At 40.4% G+C, this 24,507-nt stretch overlaps 1 long non-coding RNA gene across 1 annotated transcript in view; it reads right to left on the minus strand.

Annotated features, from left to right (window-relative positions):
- The window catches only part of LOC138817270 (uncharacterized), a 39,622-nt gene extending 19,658 nt beyond the window's left edge, over nt 1-19,964 (minus strand). Inside the window, exons 1-2 of the long non-coding RNA XR_011368794.1 lie at nt 19,897-19,964; nt 18,957-19,009 (exon numbers count right to left, since the gene is read on the minus strand). This is a non-coding gene — a long non-coding RNA (uncharacterized lncRNA). The remainder of the gene's footprint in view (nt 1-18,956; nt 19,010-19,896) is intronic.
- Between the last annotated feature and the right edge of the window lie 4,543 nt (nt 19,965-24,507).

The following is a 24,507-nucleotide window of genomic DNA, read 5'->3' on the forward strand; positions in this document are numbered from 1 at the left end:
CTTGTATGGCAGAGTGACATTGGAGGTGTGACCAAATTAAGAACTTTCAGATGGGAGGATTTGCCTTACATCAGCCCAAATGGACTATTGCACTAAAATCTATTAGGAAGCCATCTTTCAAGACCTTCTAAGTAGTGCCCAAGCTGCTGCTCTAACTACAGATAACCATCACCCAACTCCAACTTCAATCAGAGAAAAAAATATGAAAAGTCAGCCTTGCAAAGATTTATTGGAATAGAGTCTTATTTAGCTTCACTTCCTACATCTTGTCTCAGATCAAGGGGAAAGAGATTTCCAAGAGAACTCTGTTTAGAGGATGTCAGACTCCCAACACAGAGAGACTAGCCTGTCACTCCTGGAAATCAACCAAGAGAACTGTATTGAACACTAACCAAGAAATAGCAAACCTGGAAAAGGATGAGATGCAGGAATGGATGAGAAAGAGTAAATTACAACTCATCCCCTCTTCTAGACCTTGAGCCATAAGTCTGTAAGAATGTAACACTGAAAGTACTGACGTAGCTTGGACAATATTTCATAACACAAAAATGAGACTTTTCTTACAGCTGTAAGTGAGCAAAGCTGTCATCAGGAGGACAGGAACAAGGGCAAGCCAACAGAGAATGTTTCAAGTCCAGGATGGAAGAAAAATAAAACCATTTCCTGTTTTCATTTCTATCACATTAGTTCCATTCCATAAATCAGCTATACAAGCCAAAATAAACTACTGTATAAATTCTAACCAGGCCCTTCTTTATACGATGTAGAAAATAAAACGGAAACTACCAATCACTTTTTCCTAGTCTGTGTCCTCAGTATCAATTGATTACTAGAAGACAGATTTTGATGGGCATTGGTGGCTCACATCTGTAATCCTAACTACTTGAGAGGCTACGATCTGAGGACTGATACAAACCTGCTTACACAAGAAGGTCCATGAACTCTTATCTCCAAAAACAACCATAGAGCCAAAGTGGAGCTGTGGCTCAAGGGTTAGAGCACCAGCATTTGAGCAAAAGAACTAAGAGAGAGCACCCAAGCCCTGAGTTCAAGCTCTAGTACCAACACAAGAGAAAAAAAAGAGACAGATATTCTTGAAACTAACTCTGTAGATATCTAATGTGCTCCTATTTATAGGTAACAGCAGAATCAAGTAAGAATGTTCAAGCAAATATAAATTTTCAATATTTCTCATAACTACAACTGAAGTAGCTTCAGTAAGGCAATAGCTCAATGACATCACAAACTTCAGAATTCAAGATTACCTTGGCTTTCCCTTCCAGTCACAAAATGGCTCTCAAAGCTCTACTAACACAATCTCACTTGGTAACACCCAGAGATAGGAATTCAAGCATACTGTTTTCCTTCCTCTCCTTTTGAGATCAAATAGAAACATAATCAGCCAATTTCCTTTAGGTGCTGTTGATAGAAACTTGGTTCACATGCCATTCTTAAACCACTTGCTGGAGAGGAGAATGAAACGACCCTGGTTGGCTTGCAAGATTTACCACTGGAAGTCAGAATAGATGGAAGCCATCCCCACCTACTATAGGAAGGAATAAAGCATGTGTTCTGAAGAGGGAGAAGACCTGGTGGCTCCTGACATGCAACTAACACATTATATATAGTAAAGAGGACTACAGGGCCTCAGTCATGTAGGGTCTCTAAAAGCAGCATCTGAGACATGATTTTTCTACAGGAGTAGAAGTAGAGACAAGTGTTACCTTCAGCCTCACTCCATAGGGAGATCAGGAGTCTTCTTCGGCCAACACTCACACCATCTGGTTATGAGTGCACCACCCAGGAAAGGGATCTTCCCATCGATGATGCTGACACTGAAAATAGACCTGAGGACAAGAAATGCACTGGGCCTCCAGGATGACTCTCAAACTCAGGATGCTTAGCAAGCTGGGCCATTCTGGTCTCTCCCATAGCATGACAATTATGAATAGTATGTTGACCCTGCACCACTGAATAAACATCTGCTCACCACTGGAGAAGCTCAAACCTACTTGTCAGTTCCCAGGTCTAGTTCTGACCTCCTAGTGGTAGTTTCTGGAGCTCTTATAGGACATGGAACCCCAGATGGAAAATATCTAGGGCAAGGGATATAATTCAGTCATAGAGTACTAGCCTAGTATGGTGAAGTTTTAGGTTCAGTCCCCAGCACTGCAATAAAAAAATTGAATTTTTTTAACCAGGCATTGGTGGCTCATGCCTGCAATCCTAGCTACTCAGAAGGCTGAGATCTAAAGACCATGGTTTGAAGCCAGCCTATGTAGAAAAATGCATGAGACTCTTACCTTCAATTCAGCAACAAAAGTCCAGAAGTGGAGGTATGGCTCAAATGGTAGAGCAAAAAATAAAAATAAAAAGCTTAAAAACACTTTTCAGGCTCTGAGTTCAAGCCCCAGTACCAGAACAAAAAAGTAATGTTTTTAAAAGAAGAAAAGTACTTATATTCATACCTTCCTACAGAAGCCTCTGCTCACCTGCTGGAAGATGCTGGAAGACATCCCATCCCCCCTCCCCCCTCCCCCCCTCCCCCTCTCCCCCCCCTCCCCGTAGACTATCAAACTTCAGAGATGGCTGGTCTGGTTCTCCTGATGAGACTGCATGCTCTCATCCTGGAAGAGAAAAAAGCAACTGCATATAGAAAGTCCTTTGCCTTCATCTAGTGACATAGGACTGAGCCTGTGGTCCAGTCTCTGGTCTACAGCATATAATCCAACCCACTCACTTTCAACCAACCACCCATTGCCAACACCCAGACAGGAAAACACGCAGCAACTCTGCCACTTCCAAATGCCAATCTAGAGTTCCTCCAGGAGCAAGAAAGCCAAGCTACCTCCATTCCTTTTTCACTAAGAAACAGAAGATTTCAGAGGATGCTGAGACAATGAACAAGTCTTTCCAACGACCCTAGTTGTTGTGGGCTTTTTTTTTAAGTCTGGTGAAATTACAATGTACAGATTGATTTCCTTTTAAAATAGAACTGGAGTTTGAAAGGAAGAAAAAAAGGACCAAGCAAATTAACTTTGACAGAAGCTAAAACATTTGAAAACAACTTCATTATTCTGCCCATCTACAACAAGAAATGGAAAGAAAGCCAAAATCTGACAACAATGAATATTAGAGAATTCTGTAAGTTTATAATAAGCAAGCTCTGGGAACAAGAACACATGTATATAGGTATATATTCAAGGATAGATGTATAGTCCACATAGAGAATAGGTATACATTCCATGTATTTACTTCCTGCAGCTGTATCTTGTCCTCTCTACATGTTATAAGCTTTCTTTCAGAAAGGTTTGACTCTTCATTTTATTGTGAAAATACCGTACAGAGGGGTTACAATTACATGAGCAAGGTACTGAGTACATTTCTTATCAAGCATTGTCGCCTGCTTCTTTGTTTCCCCTTCCTATCCCTTCCCAATCCCTCTCCTCCTCCTCCCCCCGCCCCCCGTGTCAAAGTTGTAAAGTGCGTTTTTCGACATGTCTCCCAACCCATACCCCATGTCTTACAGCAGAAGGTTACCAATATTTATGGGAACTTATGACTACATAAAATCAGCAGAAATTTATTTAAACCATTTTATGATCTGCTACCACCCTCATTAATAGTACAGTTTATCACTTACCCAACTAAGAGAAATATTGGAACAAGTCTTCTTAACACTTTAACACCTTTAGGTATAAATGACTTGCCAAAAAAACAAGCCAAACTGCAAAGCCTTTAGAAGCAGAAGCTGTCCCCTAAGGCACTCTGATAGCTGCAAATAATTCTGAAAGCAAAGAGAAATTTGTTACATAAGGATGCCCTCTGCTGGGAAACAGCCCTTTCCACTAAGCTTGAAAGACAAACTCTAGGGAACCATCTGTCATTTCATATCACTCACCAAAAATAACCATAGCCAGAGCCTGAAATCCTAATGTGTTACAAGGTATATGAACACTGTGGTACGGTCTTAGAATGTCATTATTCTCTATAGGTAGAATCCTTTCAAACCAAAACATGGGGGCAGAAGTGGGGGGAGGAGGGAGGGAACCTTAACAGAGAAACAAGAGAATGATGTTCAGGTTCCAGCATTCAGCAAATACTCTTTGTCCACATCCAGTTTTATCCAACAGTGCTGTCTTCAGAGACTGCCTGACTTGGACAGATGCATTTAGGATAAGAAGCATTACGTCTGATACTAAATCTGGTTGACTTTCATCTATAGAAATTATATTCTAGTAAATCATATTCTGGTTTTTCCTTTGGGTTTCAACTGTGTGTGTGTGTGTGTGTGTGTGTGTGTGTGTGTGTGTGTGTGTGTGAGAGAGAGAGAGAGAGAGAGAGAGAGAGAGAGAGAGAGAGAGAGAGAAAATTGCTCACTTCCTGACCCAATCTGATCCTAGTAATGCTGGGTTTTTTAATCTACATGGCCCTTATTGTTTCTCCCTCTCTGCCCTATTCTCTATGTCCTTGTCTTGGTTGAGTGTTTTATTGTGTCATAAATGAGTGTTTGTAGGAGGCCTCCTTTGTGGGAAGCTGTTCCCATTTCCCAACACTTCTCAGAAACTCCTCCTATTAAACCTTGAGACCTTTGGCATAAGAAGAGTTAAAAACCATCATTTTCATACCTGTTGCTTTAACCAGCAGAAGGGAGGTGCACAGCAAGTTCTGGGGTGGGACCTGCTGAGCATGGACAAAACAGAGATGGCTAAGATGATTTAGAAGCAGGTCCTGGGGCTTAGCAAAAGCCTGCTGTCTATATTTTCAACTTGGGTTTGAACAAATACATGGAGAATGATCATGCTGTCTTGGGGATGGGAAGAGCACCTTCAGACGTCCTTCTAGGAACAGAGAGAGTTTCTGCTCAAGGCCCCAGGAGCAGGTCTTCCTCACACTACCCCTCCCACAGGATCCCATTCTGCTATGGCTCACACCACAGCCAACTTGCCTTCCCTGAAAATCCTTAGAAAAAAAGAAGCCTCTAGTTGCTGCAAATCTCAGAGGAGGTGTTCTGATATGTAATACAGCTAAGAAGCTATAGGTTAGTGCTGTCTAAAATTGAACACAGATTTGCTGGAGACTGGTGAGTTAGGGTTATCTGGGAAATGGTTTGCTCATTTCCAGAAAAGACCAGCTGGCTGTTTCCCCTAGAGTCCTCAGATTATCATTCATTGCCTTGAGAATATATCATAGTGGTCAGAGCCTGGTCTTTGGGCTGTTTCAGGCCATTAAAAGTTTCATCAGTACTAAAGAAATGGATCCATCTGAGAATCACTTGTGACTTTAAAATTTATGACATCTGACTCTGTAACACTCAGGGCAACCTGAATATCCATACCTCCAGGTTCCTAAAGGAATGCCAACTAAGTGTTTCCAACGAAATTACTCCTTTTGCCCAGCTGGAGTCAATGGGAGAGCAAAGGTAGAAGGAATGCAAGGTAGATTTGTAGAAGAGAATTGGGGTCAGAAGAGGTCAACATTCAGGCCAGGGGTTTAGGTTTACCTAAAAGATCTGTTAACCCTATTCGTCCCCTGAGAATCCATCCATATGTATGGTTGACTGGATTTAAAGCACTAATAATGGAACCAGCTAGACTCAGAGAAGGGAGGTTCTCACTTCCTAGGAAAATTTGAAATGCTTTAAAGAAACGAAAAGCTGAGTAATTTTATCACGCCTTGCCAAGTTACTGCATTCTTAACATTTCCTCACTTCTTGGCCTCCCCTAAGAAAAGATGCTTGATGTCAAACTTCACAAGGAAAATAGAAACCAGGTGGAGATTTTGTGGTCTTTCCATCACCCAGTTCTCCCTTTCTCTTACTCTCTTCTGACACAGTGCAGGAAGTTGCCCTGCCTGGCGACCAATTCTTAGCTCTCATCTTACTTGACCCTTGGCACCATTTGACTCAGTTGACCCCTAAACTTCTACAAGCATTCAGCCAGCTCTGGGACACTTGCTCTATCTCCTCCTTCTCTACCTAATGCTTCTTCATCTCTTCTGCTCGATCTTTCCCCCTAATGAATCCTAAGTGCTTTTCAGAGCTTATTCTCTTGCTACACTCCCTTTTTTATGTAGGTCTGTCCTTTCCCCAAGACCTTAGATACCTATGCATTGAGAACTCACACACAGCACTGCCAAACTCTCTGTGGACTCCTCACACCCACTTAACATCTCAACTTATGACATCAAACTAAATTACAGACTTATTCCCAACCAAGATGCCATGTCTGTAAGTGATAGGTCTGTAATGCCATAGACCTGGGAGCCAGGCTACTTGTTCTGTTCCTTGTCTGGTCCATCCCAATCAATTGTTCTAGCTTCCTTACCCTCAGTATACCAGCCTCACAGGCTTTCCTTCACAACCTTAACCATCACCAATCTCTCCTTCCTATGACTTTTGTACTGCTCTTTTTTGTACTTCTCTTTTGTGCAGCCCAGAGTGCCCTTAAATTTATGTACCTCCAAAGTAATAACTACTAAATCTTCTAGGATTAGATCAAAGGTTGAGTCTTCAAAGAAACATTCCTTGAGCCTCTGATTCAATTAGCACATAACTCAACTTTCTCAATGCACCCCGCATATTGCCTTCATCCTTGTGAAGGTATTTTTATTTGTGTGATTATATTTAGTGTTTGCTTCCCATTAAGACTTGAAGCTCCATAAGAGCAGAGAGGATGTCTGCTGTTGCATGTAGTAGTTACTGGGTTTAGTTATTTAAGTGAATAAACACAGTATAAAATGTTTTAAGTGCTTATGAGCAACACACACTGAATATTTCATAGATATGAGTCATTCCTCATTAAACTCCATATTCTTAAATGTACCACTGAAGTGATTACAGTAATACGATCTGGGAACAATGGGGAAATCCCTTTGTAGTTGCAGAAATAGCCAACATGCACATTTTAAAAGTTATTGCTAATTATATTAGATGATGAAGCATGAACAGGAGCAGGGGGAGGGGTAACATACATAGGCTTAGGGGCTCTGCTGATATTCCTAATGTTCCCAAATCCCCTCTTCTATTGGTGGTACAGTATTAGGGTTTGAACTCAGGGCTGCATGCTTGCTAGACAGGTGCTCCACCGCTTGAGCCATGCTTCCAGTCCTTTTAGCCCTGGTTATTTCTAAGATAGGGTCTCTTTTTTTTTACCGGAGCCAGATTGAAACACTATCTTCCATTTATTGTATGATAGGATGACAGGTACATACCACCATACCTTGCTATGAGTTGAGATGGGGGTCTCACAAACACCTTTCCCTAGCTGGCCTTGAACTGTGATCCCCCAGATATCTCCCTTCCAAGTAGCTAACTACAGGCATGAGCCGCCAGTACCTGGCTCAAGTCCCTCCTTTTGTTTTCTGGCACCTATTATTGATTTTCTCAGGTATTGCATACATCTGCTTATTTTTATTTTGCCTTCAAAGAGTGGGAGTTGTCTTTTCTCTCTAGTTTATATTAGTGGATGTATTTAACCCTTTCCTATAAACTTTTAATTCAAAATCAATCACATTCAGATCCCATAAATCAGCCTTTTCCTTGCGCCTGGGATCCTCCCCTCTCAAGGAACTTAAATTTATTCACAGTAAATAATACACACCCAAGTTACAAAGTGAGGCCAACACTAAAAGATGAATAATGATGATCTCTAGAGAAATGGGTGTAACCTCAGGAAACTTCAGTTTATACATTGTTTTAGTGTTTCCAAGAAGGATGCCTATAAAAATCTACCCAGATGAAGCAATTTTCAGTGTAGAAAGCTACAACATATACACAGGAAATCTTTAAATGACAAGAAAGGTGGTATCTGATTTGCCACCACAATGTTCTGCCAAATATTTGACATATGTTTACAGAAAAAAGGCAATGTGGGTGTTTTTTTTTTATCTCATCTTGTTCCAGAGCAAAACCCCGAAGAGAAGTATCACCGTCTCAAGGCTGGGCCCTGTAGACTCTTACGTATTTAGATACTGAAAGGGGCCCTTAGTGTTGTAGAGAGCTAACTGGCTCCATGCTCACAACAGACAAGGCTACTCACCAAGTGAGTTCCAACTTCTTGTGAGAAATAAACCTTAAGATAGATGATAGTTTGGAAAAACACTAATTCTGTGTCCTGAGATTCCTAGTTGTTTCTGGATGATTTATGATTTAATGTCACACTGCCTAAGAACTTCTCTCATCTGTTTAAAAGTGAAAGTTGGTTGTAGTCAGTTTCCCTTGGCCCAAGGATTAACTGTATTCAGCCAGAGGTACCCAAATAACCTTTGTCCTTGTCTTGGCATTGATCTAATAAGAGGCAGAGAGACTGAGATACAAATTGGCTAGACATCACTATCAAGGGTTTCTCTAAAGAATATGGAAATGGTCAAATCTAACCTCCAGAATTCTGGAAAACCAAGGTGCACCCCCAGAAAAGATGACTGCATGAGATCAAGGTACTTCTGTCTAGAACCTCACTAAAGCAATAATAACAAGATTTTAAGACTTATCCCCACCATGAAGAATATAAAAAGAGAGTACAACAGATAATTTGCAGTTTAATTTCTTAAAGAATATAAAACTGCGCCCAGGCCCAGAGTTCAAGCCCCACGACCAACAAAAAAAATATATATATAGATATATAGATATATAGATATATAGATATAGATATATAGATATATATATAGATATATAGATATATAGATATATACCTGAAAGACCTAAACACAGCTAAAGATGAAGTGCCTATTGGAAATCAGGGCTGTTGTATAAAAGTCAACATAGAAAAGAATAAGAATCCTGACTGCCATCCTTTCTTAGCAACATGGGTACAGATGGCATCAATTATGCCATCTTGGACAAGAGAATTAAGATCTCTTTGCCAGAACAAAAATCAATACAATATTTGGAAAATAAACCAGAAAAAGGAGGAAAACAAAGCCAAAGATACTGATTTTCTTTCATGCATTTGTTTCTAACGCATTTATAAGATTATTTCATTGTTGCTTTGTATGTCCCTCCCCCACAGTATAACCCCTGCTTTCACTATATTTGATGTCAGTATAATTTGTGGAGGAGATGGGGAAAAACAAGTCATTTAAGGATAAGGTGGACCTGTTACAACAATGAGAAGTACAAGTTGTCATGTCAAAAATGAACTTTACAACGTTGGTGGGGGGGGAGGGGGGAAAAAGGAGGGGAGGAGGATTGGATGTGGGTGTGGGAGGGGGAGGCTGGCAAGGGATGTGAAGGGTTAACAAAGGAGGAGGCTGCAATGCTTGATAAGAAATGTATGCATTATCTTGCCCATGTAATTGTAACTCCTCTGTACAGTATGTTCACAAAAAATTAAAATAAAAAAAAATTCATGAAATAGTCGAGACAAATTTCCTGTCCCTACAATGCCCAACTTCACTCCTAATACAATCGAGAATCACCAGGATTTGGAAGAAAACTTAAGACAAAAGAGGAGGCTAGGGACCAGAGAAATTTGGACTTACATAAAGTACATTTAAAAATCATCAGAGCAGCTGGGAATGTGACTTGGTGGTAGAGTATTTGCCTAGCATGCATGAAGCCCTGGGTTCAGTTCCTCAGTACCACATAAACAGAAAAGACCAGAAGTAGCTCTGTGGATAGTAGCATGCTAGCCTTAAGCAAAAGAAGCTCAAGAACAGTGCTCAGGCCCTGAGTTCAAGCCCCAGGACTGGAAAAAAAATCATCAGAAAAATAAGGCAATACTGTAACATCCACAAGAGAGAGAGGGAGAGAGAGAGAGAGAAACACTTGAGAACAAAATAAAAGACAACTTGACAACTAGGTGTAGTAGTGCACAATTGTAGTCCCAGCATTCACAGGCTGAGACAAGAAGATCATGAGTTTTGGGGGTTTTGAGGCTAGCCTGGGTCTTGTGAGTCTTTCTTTCCCTCTCGCTCTCCTCCCTCACTCCTCTCTCTCCCTCTCAAAAAAAGATACCTGAGAAATTAAATCTAAGCAGAAAATTTTAAATTCAACAAAATATTTGGAAAATAAAAATACCGAGAAAACAAAGCAAAAACAGAAAAACGAGGGAACAGACCATAAAATCCATGTATACCTTTGATGGAAAGAAAGAAAATTATTATCAGAACTGAGTGTAATTTTCTTGTAGGGGGAAAAAATGTCTAATCATCCACTACAAGAAAATAGATAAAATTCAAGAAACTTCACTATCTGAACATTGAGGGCATAGAGAAATTTCCAGAGATGGGAGAAAAAGTTATAAAAGAAAAATTAGAGCCTGAATAATATCAGATTATCAATAGTAGTGATGAAACATTTTTAAAAATTGTGTTTTTCTATGTATAATTTTATACATAAGTATTGTAGCTACTTTCTAAAATGGCTGTTGACAATCTTTGCCTCCAATATTCTTGGCCATATATAATCTTCCCCCATCCTTGGACATAGACAGGAAGTTTGTCAACATAAGCCTTGCCATCAACTGATGATGCCATAAATTGATAAGATTAATGCTTATAAGGATTAGAAGTAATCAGGGGGCTGAGATGTGAGACTCAACCTGAACACAAAAGTCCATGAGACTCTTAGCTTCAATTAGTATGCATAAATCTGGAAATGGAGGTGTGGGTCAAGAGATAGAGCACCAGCTTTAAAAGAAAAAGCCAAGTGAGAGCTCTGTGGCCCTGAGTCTAAGCCCCAGTACCTGAACCAAAAATAAAACTAAATTTTTACTCTATGAGTAAGAAAATTCAAACAATGAAGAAGAGACTATATACAGAAAAGAGAAAATCACAAAAGAGGTGGTAAGGGCAGAAAGGTCAAAAAGGTCAAAAGAAACAAAAAAGTAAAAACAAAAAATAGAAAACAGCCATAAGTTATATCCACAGTTCCCTTAGGGGAGGAAAGATGCAAAGCAACCACAAGGAAAACAAGACAGCACAGGTGAGAGATGGGCAATTCTAGAAGCAGCATAATTCTACACCTGCAGGGATTTAATGAGAATGACAATACTGATACGAAAGTCAAGACTTGATGAAGATAAAACATTCTGTAGCTTCCTTATACCAAAGGGCTACACAGAGACACCATCTTGAGAGACTGAGCTACCTTGGAGGCTGGAAAATAAGAAGCCATCACAGCACAAAGAATCTTTGACATACTACCACAGTCTAGATGGGAAACATCCATAAGAAGTGGTCGTGAAGCCAGGCACTGATGGCTCATGCCTGTAATCCTAGCTACTCAGGAGGCTGAGATCTGATCATCACGGTTCAAAGCCAACCCAGGCTAGGAAAGTCCGTGAGACTCTTACCTCCAATTAACCACCAGAAAACCAGAAGTGGCACTGTAGCTCAACTAATGGAATACTAGCCTTGAGCTGAAGAGCTGAGGGACAGCGCCCAGGCCCAGAGTTCAAGCCCCACAACCAACAAAAAAGAAAAAGAAAAAGAAATGGTCATGGAGAAAGAAAAGATCCAGTGTGGGCTCTCAGAGAAGTTGAAACATCAGGAAGGGAACAGTGATTGGAGGCCACACTTTCCCTGGCATGGAACAAGTCCTATTGCCTGAAAACCACTGTATAAACAGAACTCTGAGCCCAGGGCTAGCATAATACTCAGTTCCCAGATCCTACTTCCTACCTTTAATTGCCAGGTAGTTCCTAAAGCATCTAACCCATCTGAAATAGCATGATTTTTATAGCCTCTTCCATTCATACAAAGGGAGGTAAACTGCTGGACATGGTCAGAAAGCACTGAGACCTGCTTTCAGGAACTACATCAAAGCATGTGTTTGCAGCCAGGTGGGACTGAGACCTAGACCTTCTGAACCTTGCGACTCCTCCTCCCTACAGGGAAGTACACTACTGCATGAGTCTCAAAGCATTGAGATCAGCAGGCAGAATGCTGATAATCCTTAGTTCTGCCCCAGCCAGTGCAGAACTCAGTGGCATGTATTCTCCAGCCTCTCTGAAGTATTCAGGTCACCCTAAGCTTTGGCTGAGTGCTGTTTGGGGAGTTGTAAACTCAGGTACATGTGAAGCAAGTGGGAACTTGCCCAGCTCAACAAGTACCCAGAAGCCAGAAATGGTTCCCAGTACATAAAGAAGGGAAACTTTTAAAGTGGAATTTCTATAGATTCTATAGGAGACTCCGGCCAATTTTCCTCAGTCCAAGAAATTCTGAGGATCCGACTCAGTGTCCTAAATATATAAATGCTGCTGGAATGAGAAAAGTGTGGCTGAAATTAGGAAAGCAACTCCATTTGTAATAGCCCCACAAAAAATAAAATACCTAGGAATTAACTTAACTAAAGAAGTGAAGGACCTCTATGATGAAAACTTTAAAATCTTGAAAAAGGAAATCAACACAGAACTTAAAAAATGGCAAAACCTCCCATGCTCCTGGATTGGCAAGATTAACATCGTGAAAATGGCAATACTTCCCAAGGCTATCTACAAATTCAACGCAATACCTATCAAAATTCCACCCTCATTCTTCAAGGAAATAGAAGAGGCAATCCAAAAATTCATATGGAACAATAAAAGACCCCGAATAGCAAAAATGCTCCTCAACGGAAAGAACACTGCTGGCAGAATATCAATACCAAATTTCAAACTCTACTATAAAGCCATAGTAATCAAAACAGCTTGGTATTGGCATAAGAACAGACCTCAGGACCAATGGAATAGAATTGAAAACCCAGAAATGAACCTACAGACCTATAGCCATCTAATCTTCGATAAGGAAGCTAAAACAATAGAATGGAAGAAAGACAGCCTCTTCAGTAAATGGTGCTGGCAAAATTGGTTAACTACATGTAGAAAACTAAAGCTAGATCCTTATATATCACCCTGCACCAGAATCAACTCCAAATGGATCAAAGACCTTGAACTCAAAGCAGACACTCTGAAAACATTACAGGATGGAATAGGAGAAACCCTAGGTCTCCTTGGCTCAGGCCGAAATTTTCTGAATAGAGACCCGGAAACACAACAAATCAAAGAAAGGTTGGACAAATGGGATTGCATAAGGTTGCAGAGCTTCTGCAGGGCAAATGACATAGCTAGCAAGATCAATAGAAAGCCCACGGATTGGGAGAAGATCTTTACTAGCCATACAACCAACAAGGGTCTCATATCTAAAATATACTTGGAACTCAAAAAATTAAACCACCCAACAACAAATCCTCAAAGAAACAACTGCCCAATAAATAAGTGGGCGAAAGACTTAAAGAGAAGCTTCTCTGAAGAAGAAAGAAGGATGGCCAATAGACACATGAAGAAATGTTCAACATCCCTAGCCATAAAAGAAATGCAAATCAAAACAACATTGAGATATCACCTCACTCCAGTTAGAACAGCAAAAATCAAGAACTCTAACAACAACAGATGCTGGAGGGGATGTGGTCAGAAAGGAACCTTACTTCATTGTTGGTGGGAATGTAAACTTGTTCAACCACTTTGGAAAGCAGTATGGAGGTTCCTCAAAAGACTTCACATAGATCTCCCCTATGATCCAGCAATCCCACTTTTGGGCATTTACCCAAATGTTTACAAACAAGACCACACTAAAGCTACCAGCACAACTATGTTTACTGCAGCATTATTTACCATAGCTAAGACATGGAACCAACCCAGATGCCCCTCAGTAGATGAATGGATCAAGAAAATGTGGTATATATACACAATGGAATTCTATGCCTCCATCAGAAAGAATGACATTTCCCCATTTGTTAGGAAATGGAAAGGTTTGGAAAAAATTATATTAAGTGAAGTAAGCCAGGCCCAAAGAAACATAGGTCCCATGTTTTCCCTTATTTGCAATATCTAGTATAGGTATGAGTCAAGCGGAAAAGGTCAGATAATGTGATGTTAGGAAAATGAACCCTTAAATATGTATTTTAATGTTTTCATTTCTTTCATGCATGTGTTTCTAATGCATTTATAAGATTATTTCTTTGTTGCTTTGTATGTCCCTCCCCCACAGTGTAACCCCCTTTTTCACTATATTTGATGTCAGTATAACATGTGGAGGAGATGGGGACAAACAAGTCATTTAAGGATTCAGGTGGACCTGTTGCAACAATGAGAAGTACCAAATGTCATGTCAAAACCAGCTTTACAATGTCGGTGTGGGGGGGGAGGGGGGTATGATTGGGTGGGGGGGAGGGGGGAGGCTGGGAAGGGAGGTGAAGGGTAAACAAAGGAGGAGGCTGCAATGCTTGGTAAGAAATGTATGCATTATCCTGCCCATGTAATTGTAACCCCTCTGTGCAGTATGTTCTCAAATAAAATAAAATAAAAGTTTAAATTTAAAAAAAAATTTTAAAAAATTAAAAAAAAATTAAAAATAAATAAATAAATAAATGCTGCTGGAAAAAATGAATAATAACCCCAAAACAATGGTGAAAAATGGTACCTTAACTCTGCCCCTACATTGCTTTGCCTGAACACTGAGAACACAACTAAAAAGCAGGTGATTAAAATTTTCAACCATAGGTTGAGAATGTGGCTTAGTAGCAGAGTGCTTACCTAACATACATGAAACCCTGGGTTCAATTCCTCGGTACCACATAAAGAGAAAAAAACAGAAGTGGTGCTATGGCTCAAGTGGTAGAATGCCAGCCCCAAGCAAAAGCTCCCTGAGTTCAAGCTCCAGGACTGGCAAAAAAGAAGAAAAATATTTCAACTATCCAGGTGGTGGTGGCTCATGCCTGTAATTCTGGTTACTCCAAAGACTGAGATCTAAGGATCATAATTCAAATCCAGCCCATGCAGAAAAGTACATGAAACTCTACATCCAATTAATCAGCAAAAATCCAGACTGGAAATTATGGTTCAAGTGGTAAAGCACCAGTTATAAGTGAAAAAAACAAACGGGAACATGAGTTCAAACCTCTATAGCAGCACGAAGGAAAGAAGGAAAGAAAAAGAAAGAAAGAAAGAAAGGACAGAAAGAAAGAAAGAGAGAGAGAGAGAGAAAATTTCCAGCCAATGCAGAAAAATAAGGAATATTAAAAAACAAGGCAACATGACTCCTCTAAAACTCAATATCTCCACAATAACAGGCAGTCATGACAATAAAGTGGATGGAATCTCAGACAAGGAATTCAACAAATGGTTATAAGGAAGCTAAGCATCAAAGTTTACTCCTATAATCCTAGCTACTTGGGAGCTGAAATTGTGAGGATCATAGTTCAAGGCCAGCCTGAGCAAAAAGCTCAGAAGAACCTATCTCAATAAATTAAAAACTAGATATAGTATGCATGCCTGTTAATCCAGCTATGTGGGAAGTGCAAGTATGAGGATCAGGACGTAGACCTATCCAAGCAAAAGCAAGACCCTGCTCAGAAAGCAATAGCAAAACAAAAAGTCTGGCGGTGTGGCTAAGTGGTAGAGTTCCTGCCTAATAAGTACAAGGTCCAGATTCTACTACACACACCCCAAAATGAAGAAAAATTCAATCAAGAAAAAAAAGGAGATATGAAAAACATCTGAGTTAACTCCAAGATATTTCTAATAAAGAGTTGAATGAAATGGGAAAAGTCATGCAGAAACTCAAAGAAGATATAAAGATTTGAAAAGAATTCACTTAGAAGTCTTTCCAGTAGATTGGATCAAATTGAAGGCAAAAAATATCAAGGCTTGAATACAAGGTATATGTATTAGAACATGCAAGTGACAATAAAGAAAAAAACAAGTACAAAGAGAACATGCAAAATCTCTGGGAAGCCATTGAAAGACCAAACTTATGAATCAGAGAGTAGGAAAAGGAAAAGAGGTGCAAGCTAAAACAAGGAGAAAATGTATTTGCTTAAAAGAAAATAGAATGTTTTCCCAAGTCTTGAGAAACAGATCATCATCCATGCACATGAGTCTTTTAGTACTAAATGCAGGAAAGGCCAGCATTAAATTTCCTCACTCCATATTATGGTTAAAATATTAGGCATGCAAAACAAGAAAAGAATATTTTTATAATATTTTTATTGTGAAAATACTGTACAGAGGAGTTACAATTACATGGGCAAGATAATGAGTACATTTCTTATCAAGCATTGTAGCCTCCTCCTTTGTTTCCCCTTCCCATCCCTTCCCATTCTTCCCCCGCCCCCCCACCCAATCCTCCCTGCCCCATCCCCACGCATGAAAGTTGTAAAGTTCGTTTTCAACATAACAACTTGTACAAGAAAAGAATATTGAAAGCTACTGGAAAGAAGTACCAGGTGACATATAAATACAAACCCAACAAAATAGTAGCAGATTTCTAAATAGAAACTAAAAGGCAAGTAGCACATGAAATGATGCAATTCAATCCCTGAAAAAAAAAAAGTAAGTAACAATAACAGCCCAGATTATTGTTCCCAACAAAGCTATCCTGAAGAAAAACCTTCCATGACAAACAAAAACTGGAGTAACTCATTACCACTAAACCAGCACTGCAGAAGATACTTAAGGGGATTCTACAAATGGAGAAGAGGAAGATAAATGCAACCAGTAAAATAGTAGAAAGAATAAATCTCATTAGATAAGTAGATATGCAAATAAGGAATAATGAAGAATTAAATATTCACAACCCAAGAAAATGGTGGGAATTCCCTCCTACTTTTCAGTAATAACTCGAGTATAAATGGTCTCCAATCTCCAATCAAAATACATGAGGGAAGATTGAACCAAAAAAGCAAGACCTATTTGTTGCCTGCAATTAATACACCTTGCTGACAAGAAATAAATATGGATTTAGATTAACAGAACAACAACACACAAAAAAAAATATTTACCACGCAAATGCACCCTGAAGCAAGCAAGACTGGCTGTGCTCATATCTGACAAAGAAGATTTCAAACTAAATCAGAAGGGACAAGAAAAGGTCACTGTAATATTGACAAATCTATCATAAGGATATAGCAATCATAAACATATACACCAACCTTCAGTACACCCAATTTCATAGCATTCTTTGCATGGTGGATTAGAACTTCACTATATGAATGAGACACTATTCAATCCTTACCAGCTGGCAATCAGTATCATAAATACAAAGGATGTAGGAAAAACTCGTTATATGTATTTTATGAGTTTATGGGAGGAAAATATGTGTGTGAACAGTGCATATACATAAAAGGGCGTGTGCAAAGGGGAAACAGTATTAAATTTTGTTATTCCACAGCAGAAAACAGGTAAGACCTAAAACTGAAAAACCATAAATCAATGGGAAAAAATGAAAATGGTGTGATAGCCTATACCTATCATTTAGCCATGGTAGAAAGCATAAAATAGTAGGATAAAAGTCCTGGGACAGGTCCAAGACAAAAATTGAAAACCTATCTGAAAATACTAGTGCCAAAAAGGGCTGGGAGTATGATTCAGCTGTCACACACACACACACACATACACACACACACACACACACATACACACACACACACACACACACACACACACACACCAGGAACCACATCATTCTACATGTACCAACGTAATAGATGTCATGACCTCTTTCCTCTGTGACCAAAACAATCCTTGTTTAATTATGAAAAGCATTATTCCTTAGGATGACATAAAAGAATTCTATCTGATCCAACTTTCTATCATCATTTCTGTTCTCTTTAGTTGTATCTGTAGATATTTTAAGCAAGTATATACACACAGGAAATTACAATCTAGTGTTACATTCCCATTACTCCTTTCCCTGCCACTTTTTGACCTAGGGTTTCGAGGATATATCTCAAAAAAAGTTTTTATATTTCTGAAAAATGTCAAGGAAACCCTTCTTGCTTTGTTCAAAATCCCTAAATAAAATTATTATTTTGCCCCTTTGTCTACAGAACAAAATAATCATTTTACTTTGCCCCTTTGTCTACAGAACAAAATAATCATTTTACTTTGCCCCTTTGTCTACAGAACAAAATAATCATTTTACTTTGCCCCTTTGTCTACAGAACAAAATAATCATTTTATTTAGGGATTTTGCTCCACCGAGTATGGTACAAAGTAGGGGTAAGTTCATTGTGCCAGTTTCCTAAGTTTATTTGTGAGTGAATTTCTTTAGGAGACTCCCTTCTTCCATCTGACTGGTCCCTGACATACTTTTCCCTCTTTCCTGCCATAATCTGCTTTACCTAACTCCCAGGTGGCTTCCTGACGTGGGTGGCCAAGGACTAGACTCATTTTCACTTAAAATGATTCATAGCTAATAATAACACAGGTCCTGACATCAGAGCCTCTCCCCTGCCCAGAGTTCACACCTTGGCTCACCACTTACTAACAAATGCCTTCAGCCAAGTTCCCTAACCAACTCTCACCAGAAAATAGGACCGGGGCTAGCAATTACCTCTAAAGGGTACCTTGAGAGTTAACTGAGAAAAATTCACATTAAGTGCTTAGAACTTAAGCTATCAACTCTCGCCTCAGAACTGATCTTTATTGAGACTGCACATTAAATACCCACATCACCAGAAATAAGGGCCCCTCGTGGGGGGGGGGGAGTCTCTTTGCATCTCTTTAAAGCAGAAAGTTTATAGTTGGTCTCTTTCCTTAGCAATAGGTCCTGGAACATTTCCAGACACCTGCAAAGTGACCAAATTCTAGTTGTTAGGTTTGTGGAGACCTGGACGGAGTTAAGAGAAACATGACTCAGCAGAGCGACGCTCACACTGCCAAGTCAGAATGTCACCATGACCGAATCTCAGCAGGAAACAAAATCCAGGGTGCCTCCGGTTCAATGAATTCCAAGTCATTAAAACCCAGAGCAAAGGATTGGGATTTTAACACAATATGTTTAGAATGTTGGTTGCTAACATGAGCCAGCTGCTTACAGGGACCATAAATAGTTTTGCCATTTCTCAATTTCCGTCTCTCACATTTTAAAATTAATAAATTATTATCGATCAAAACGATAAAAACAAAAAGATCCGAAGATGACATATGACAAGACATTAAGCAACTACAAGTGACCTTTGAATGCATGCAACTCACTTAGTCATGGCTCTCAGAGGGTCGGTCTCTCAAGTTGAAATTACACACATGTCCTACGAAAGTAATTGCAAACAAGCCAGTTAATGATAATAGTAGTAAGAATAATAATCATCTGGTCAAATAAATCTACTAGGGGTCACAAGGCGTTCGTAACTCATGACGGACTTCACAAAGCCCCAGTGCCTTTCTCTGTCTCTTAGGAGTAGAAAAAACCAGCAGATGATTGAGCAGCAGCTGTAGCCTGAGAGAAACTGAAGACTGACCATGCAGGCCAGAGGGCTGACGGGAGCCAGTGAGGCCAGTGCGGGCTGCAGCCTCCGCTCTTGGCCAGCACACCCTTCCCAAAGAGAAGGAGCTGCAGAAGAAGGAACAGAACAGCCATCCGGAATGATAGACCTGGTAAACTTTTAACCCAGAAGAATCTAGAGAGAGAGAGAGAGAGAAAGAGAGAGAGAGATCCTCCATTATCCCTTTTCACTTAACTTACAAGAAAATAATGCATTGGGAAGATCACAGAACTTCACTGGGATTGACAAAGGCAGAATCCAGAACAGACCCAGGATCCCCTTGATCCCAGCCATCTATTAAGCACCATCTACTGAGAAGAGAGAATAGAACCTGCCTTCGCAGGGTGGCTTGTGCCTACAACTCTCGCTACTCAGTAGGCTGAATCCAGAGGACTGTAGTTCATAGCTAGCTAGGGTAGCAAAGCCCAAAAGACTCCATCTCCAAAATAACTAGCAAAAAATGGGTCAGAAATGTGGTTCAGGTGGTAGAGTGCCAGCCTAGCAAGTAAGTTGAGCAAGTACAGGCTGGGGAGAAGGAAGGAAGAAGAAATGGGGAGAGAAAGGGGGGAAGGAAGAGGAGGAAATAGCGTCTATTTTCAAAGATGCTCTCACGTGGTTCAATGGGAAGGATCTAGGATGTAATGCATACTCACAAACTGATAAAGATGAAATTCTGGTGGAGAGTTTCATGCTAGCCTGGGTTCATAATGAGGTCCTGCCTCAAAAACAGAAAAGAAATAAATAAATTCTATCTGGTAAGTTATCATTTGAACAATTACAATGCCAAATCTCACCGCTAAGGTACATATGACCATATAAGATGATGCTAAGTGAAATGAACCCCAAGATAGGAACACAAGAGGTTTTATCTTTCTTGCTGTTGTTTTTAATGTATTTATAATGTACTATGTGATTTTTTTGTTTCTTTTGTATGTTCTTCCCCCGTGGTATAACCTCTGTTTTCACTGTATTTGATTCTGGTGTCCTGCATTTTGTTTATACAGTTTTCCAATCTGGGGAGGGGAAGGGAAATAACAAAAGGCTGAAATAAGGATACAGTTTGACCCATTGTAACAATGAGATGTACAGGACACTATGTTGAAAAAGAACTTTACAATCTTCGGGGTGGTGGGGTGGGGAGGAGTTGGGGAGGTGGGGTAGGAAGGGATGGTAGGGGAAAAACAAAGGAGGAGGTAACAATGCTCAATAGAAAATGTACTCATTACCTTACTCATGTAACAGTAACCCCTCTGTACAGTATATTTCAATAAAAAATATATACTTAAAAAAACTCAAAGCTATTGTTGACTCACAGAAAAAATGCTATTTTATTAAGCTCTTGACTCTATCAATCCAAATTAAGCTCTTGAGTCTTTAGATACATTTATAGAACTTTTTCTTCAAAATTCCAATGGCTGTTGAAAGAGAAAGGTTTTAGATCTGATTCGCCAAAACAAATATTAACGTGACCCGTCTGACCAAGAAGAACATTCCAGAGCTGGTGCTTGCCATTTAAATGACTTTACAGAGAGTTTTCTTGGAGGGGGAAAAAAATTAAACCTTCTTTTTATGGATCTTTTGGAGCAGATGTTTCATAGACTTTATGGTGTGGATATTTTCTTTCTTACTACCTTAGCAGAAAGATTAACTGGGGTTTGAATTCAAGGCTTTACTCTTGATAAGCAGGTACTATACCGTGTGAACATGCCTCCAGCCCTTTTTGGTTTCATTATTTTTTTGGTCAGTCGTGGGGCCTGAGTTCTGGGCTGGGCGCTGTCCCTGAGCTCTTCAGCTCAAGGCTAGCACTCTACCATTTGAACCACAGCGCCACTTCCGGCTTTTTCTGCTTATGTGGTGCTGAGGTATCAAACCCAGGGCCTCATACATGTAAGGAAAGCACTCTACCACTGAGCCACCTTCCCAGCCCTGGTTTCATTATTTTTGAGATAAGGTCTTACCTTTTCCTTGGGATGGCTTGAACCATGATTTTTCTAATTATGTTTCTTGGCTGAGATAATGATCTGTATGTACTTTCAGGATCAACTTTTTATTGATTGACATGGAATCTTATCATGGGCTGGCCTCAAATTGTGATCCTCAGATCTCAGCCTCCTGAGTAACTAGAATAACAAGCATGAGCCATTTCATCCAGCTTAAATTTTCAATTGATGAGTAAAATTACACAGCTTCATGGAGTACAATTATACATAATTACAGCACACGGTAATTAGGTTAATTACTCTGACTTAATCATTACACAAGTGCACAATGTATAATTATTAAATCAGGCTAATTAGCATAATATACATGTTAATAATTTACCACATATTCATGTAGGAACCTAATTCCTCTTTTCTAGTGGTATATAAAATATATAACAGATTGTGAATTATAATCACCTAAATATGTTGTTTGAAGTTATTCTTCTTACCTTTTTTTAATCTTTTTTTTTTTTTTTTTTTTTTGGTCATGGGACTTGAACTCTGGGCCTTAGCGTTGTCCCTCAGCTCTTCAGCTCAAAGCGAGCACTCTATCACTTGAGCCACAGCACCACTTCTGGTTTTCTGGTGGTTTATTGGAGATAAGAGTCTCACAGACTTTCCTGCCCAGGCTGGCTTTGAACCCCGATCCTCAGATCTCAGCCTCCTGAGTAGCTAGGATTACAGGCGTGAGCCACCAGAACTCCACTAACCTGTGTTTTCTTGTTACCCATTATCCACCCTCTCTATTCCCCTCCTTGCTACCTTTGCCACCCTTCGCAATCACAGCCCCTGACCTCTACCGCAGAGCCAGCTACAGAAGCTTCAATGGAAGCCACCACGGTCTCCTAAGCCTGAGCCCAGCCACCTCTGGATCCTCTGGCAATCACAGTACTCCGCTATGTGTTCCTGACATCAATTTGTTTTCATTTCCTCATCTCTAAACTGGGCTTATTCATAGATTCAGTAAATCACATGAGGATTAACGCATTCATTGTGCTATTGTGAAAAAGCAGAGACTTTCTATAAGTTTATTCCAAGTAAGGTTAGCAGTCTTAAAATTTCAGCACTCATGATTTTGCACAGAAGCCCTGTGAGTTTCATTTTGTTGTACAGGAACTCAGTCACAAGAAACAGAGAAGCCATATTCTGAGAAGTCGAATTGGGAGTCTTTATGGGAGAGCCAGAGTCTAAGGGTGGATTCTTGTCACAAAGCCCTGCAGCCCTATGAATACACTCAGTGTTAGAACACTGAGCCATGAAAGCAGGAGAGGAAAGAAAAAGCATAGAAACAAGACCAACAAACCAGATCAACTCCAACAGAGAGCCGAAGTGGCATGCCTTGATGACCGAAGGAGAGCCAGGAGACACAAGACAGGAGGCATGGCATAATGGCACCTGAGCTGGTCTAGGCCTAAATAGGGTTAGGGTCAGGATCAGGGGACAGGGTCACAGGAAACTCAAGAGTCTCATGAGTTCAAGGCACAGGACAGACAGGACCAGTAACCTATCACCCAAGTCCCTGCCCCTGCCTCTAGGAATTCAGGCATGCTGATCACCTGGGATTGTAACTGCCCTGCCTCTACCATGAAGACAAGACGGTGCTGGTTAAACCCAATTCCCCATCATCCATCACGTGGCCAAGATGGTGGCAGTTAGAGCCAGCCAGTATCCTTATTTCAATTTCCCTCTACTTCTGTGCAAGAATTGCTGCTTCACTGTGATTTCTGTAATCTAGGCAGCTCACTCTATTGATCTTTACAATGCAGCAGGCAAAGCTGTCCAACTAGCATTGTGGGATTGAGGTGTGCTGATGTCTGAGGGCCGCCTCAAGAAGCCGATACAGCCTTCCTCTCCGTGATTGCCTGCCTTCTGCCAGGCTCCACTACTGTTAGCCACTCTATGAGTCTATCTGTGTCCCTCTCACCTCCAATGCTCAGTTTCACACCATGGATCACCTGCAAAGCTGAGCAATGGAAAAGCCTCCAGCCCCCATGGCCTCTGTTCAAGGGCTTCTCCATCCAATCCTTTTCTCCAGCCACTGATCTGTCCAGGGGAGTTTCCCTTCCCTTGGGGATAGAATTCCAATGTCTCCCCATTGCCCTGAGAGAAAAGGAGGAGCTTCCCACTGCACCCCAACCAGCTGCCAGCCACACGCCAAAACCGCCAGACAGCCTGCCAGTGCCAACAGTGCCAGGACACTACCTCCTCTTCCCATGACAGGTTCTTCCCATTGCCTGGGCCCTTCTTTCATCACACTGTCCTCTACCCTTCAAGACTCAGGGTATGTCCTATCCCTTAGTCCCAGATAGAGAACCTGCAGTTAATATACTGTGCAACAGGTGACTTGTTCTGGGTCCACGGACTTCACAAAGCTCTGAGATTGGCACCACAATAGCTAACTATCCCCTGGCTGGCTGGTCCATGTAAGGTACTTCACATACATGAATTTGTTTAATCTTCCCAGCAATTCTATGATGTGAAACTGTGCCCACTTTATGGATGATAAAACTAAGGTAAAGAAGGAGTAACAGGAGCAAGAACCCTCAGCTATCTGTGACGGAGGCAAGGTTCTAATCTAAATCCATCCAGAGTTGTTTGCTCTCTCCTCCACATCTAGTTGTTTTCAAAAAAAAAAAAAAAAGCCTTGATACTGGTAAGATGCCAAAATTGTATAGTATTCTGAAAAAGATGTATTGTTCCAGAAAAAAAAGAAAAAGAACAATAGCTCAAACCTAAGGAAATCCAGCTGAGCATGGGTGACCCCAGCCTGTAATGGTAGCTTCTCAAAGAAGCTGAGATCTGAGAATCACAAAAGTCCGTAAAACTCTCATCTCCAACTAACCACCCAAAAAAAGCCAGGAGTAGAGCTGTGGCTCAAGTGGTAGAGCACTAGCTTTGAGCACAATAGCTCAGGGACAGTGCCCAGATCTGTGTTCAAGCCGCAAGAACAGCAGCGCACACGCGCACACACACCCACACACACACACATGCATACCACTAAGGAAATCCAAATAAATGACAGACTTTAATTAATAAGTGTTCCATATTGGTTCATTAGTTGTGATAAGTATAAGGTAAGATGTTAACAGTAAGGAAAAATGGGTATGGTGTACATTACACTAACTCTTAGAAACTTAGAAACTTTTCTGTGATTCTAAAACTATTCTAAAAATTGCAAGTTTATTTAAAAAAAAAAAAAAAACACTATTCTATGCCAAGCTGGTAATGACAGAATTTCCATTAAGAGCTTCATTCCTTTGGCTTAAGATTATAACTCCTAAG

This window comes from Dipodomys merriami, unplaced genomic scaffold (assembly GCF_024711535.1).
Source record: "Dipodomys merriami isolate MVZ:Mamm:240054 unplaced genomic scaffold, mDipMer1.0.p SCAF_7, whole genome shotgun sequence".
Classification (NCBI taxonomy): domain Eukaryota; kingdom Metazoa; phylum Chordata; class Mammalia; order Rodentia; family Heteromyidae; genus Dipodomys; species Dipodomys merriami.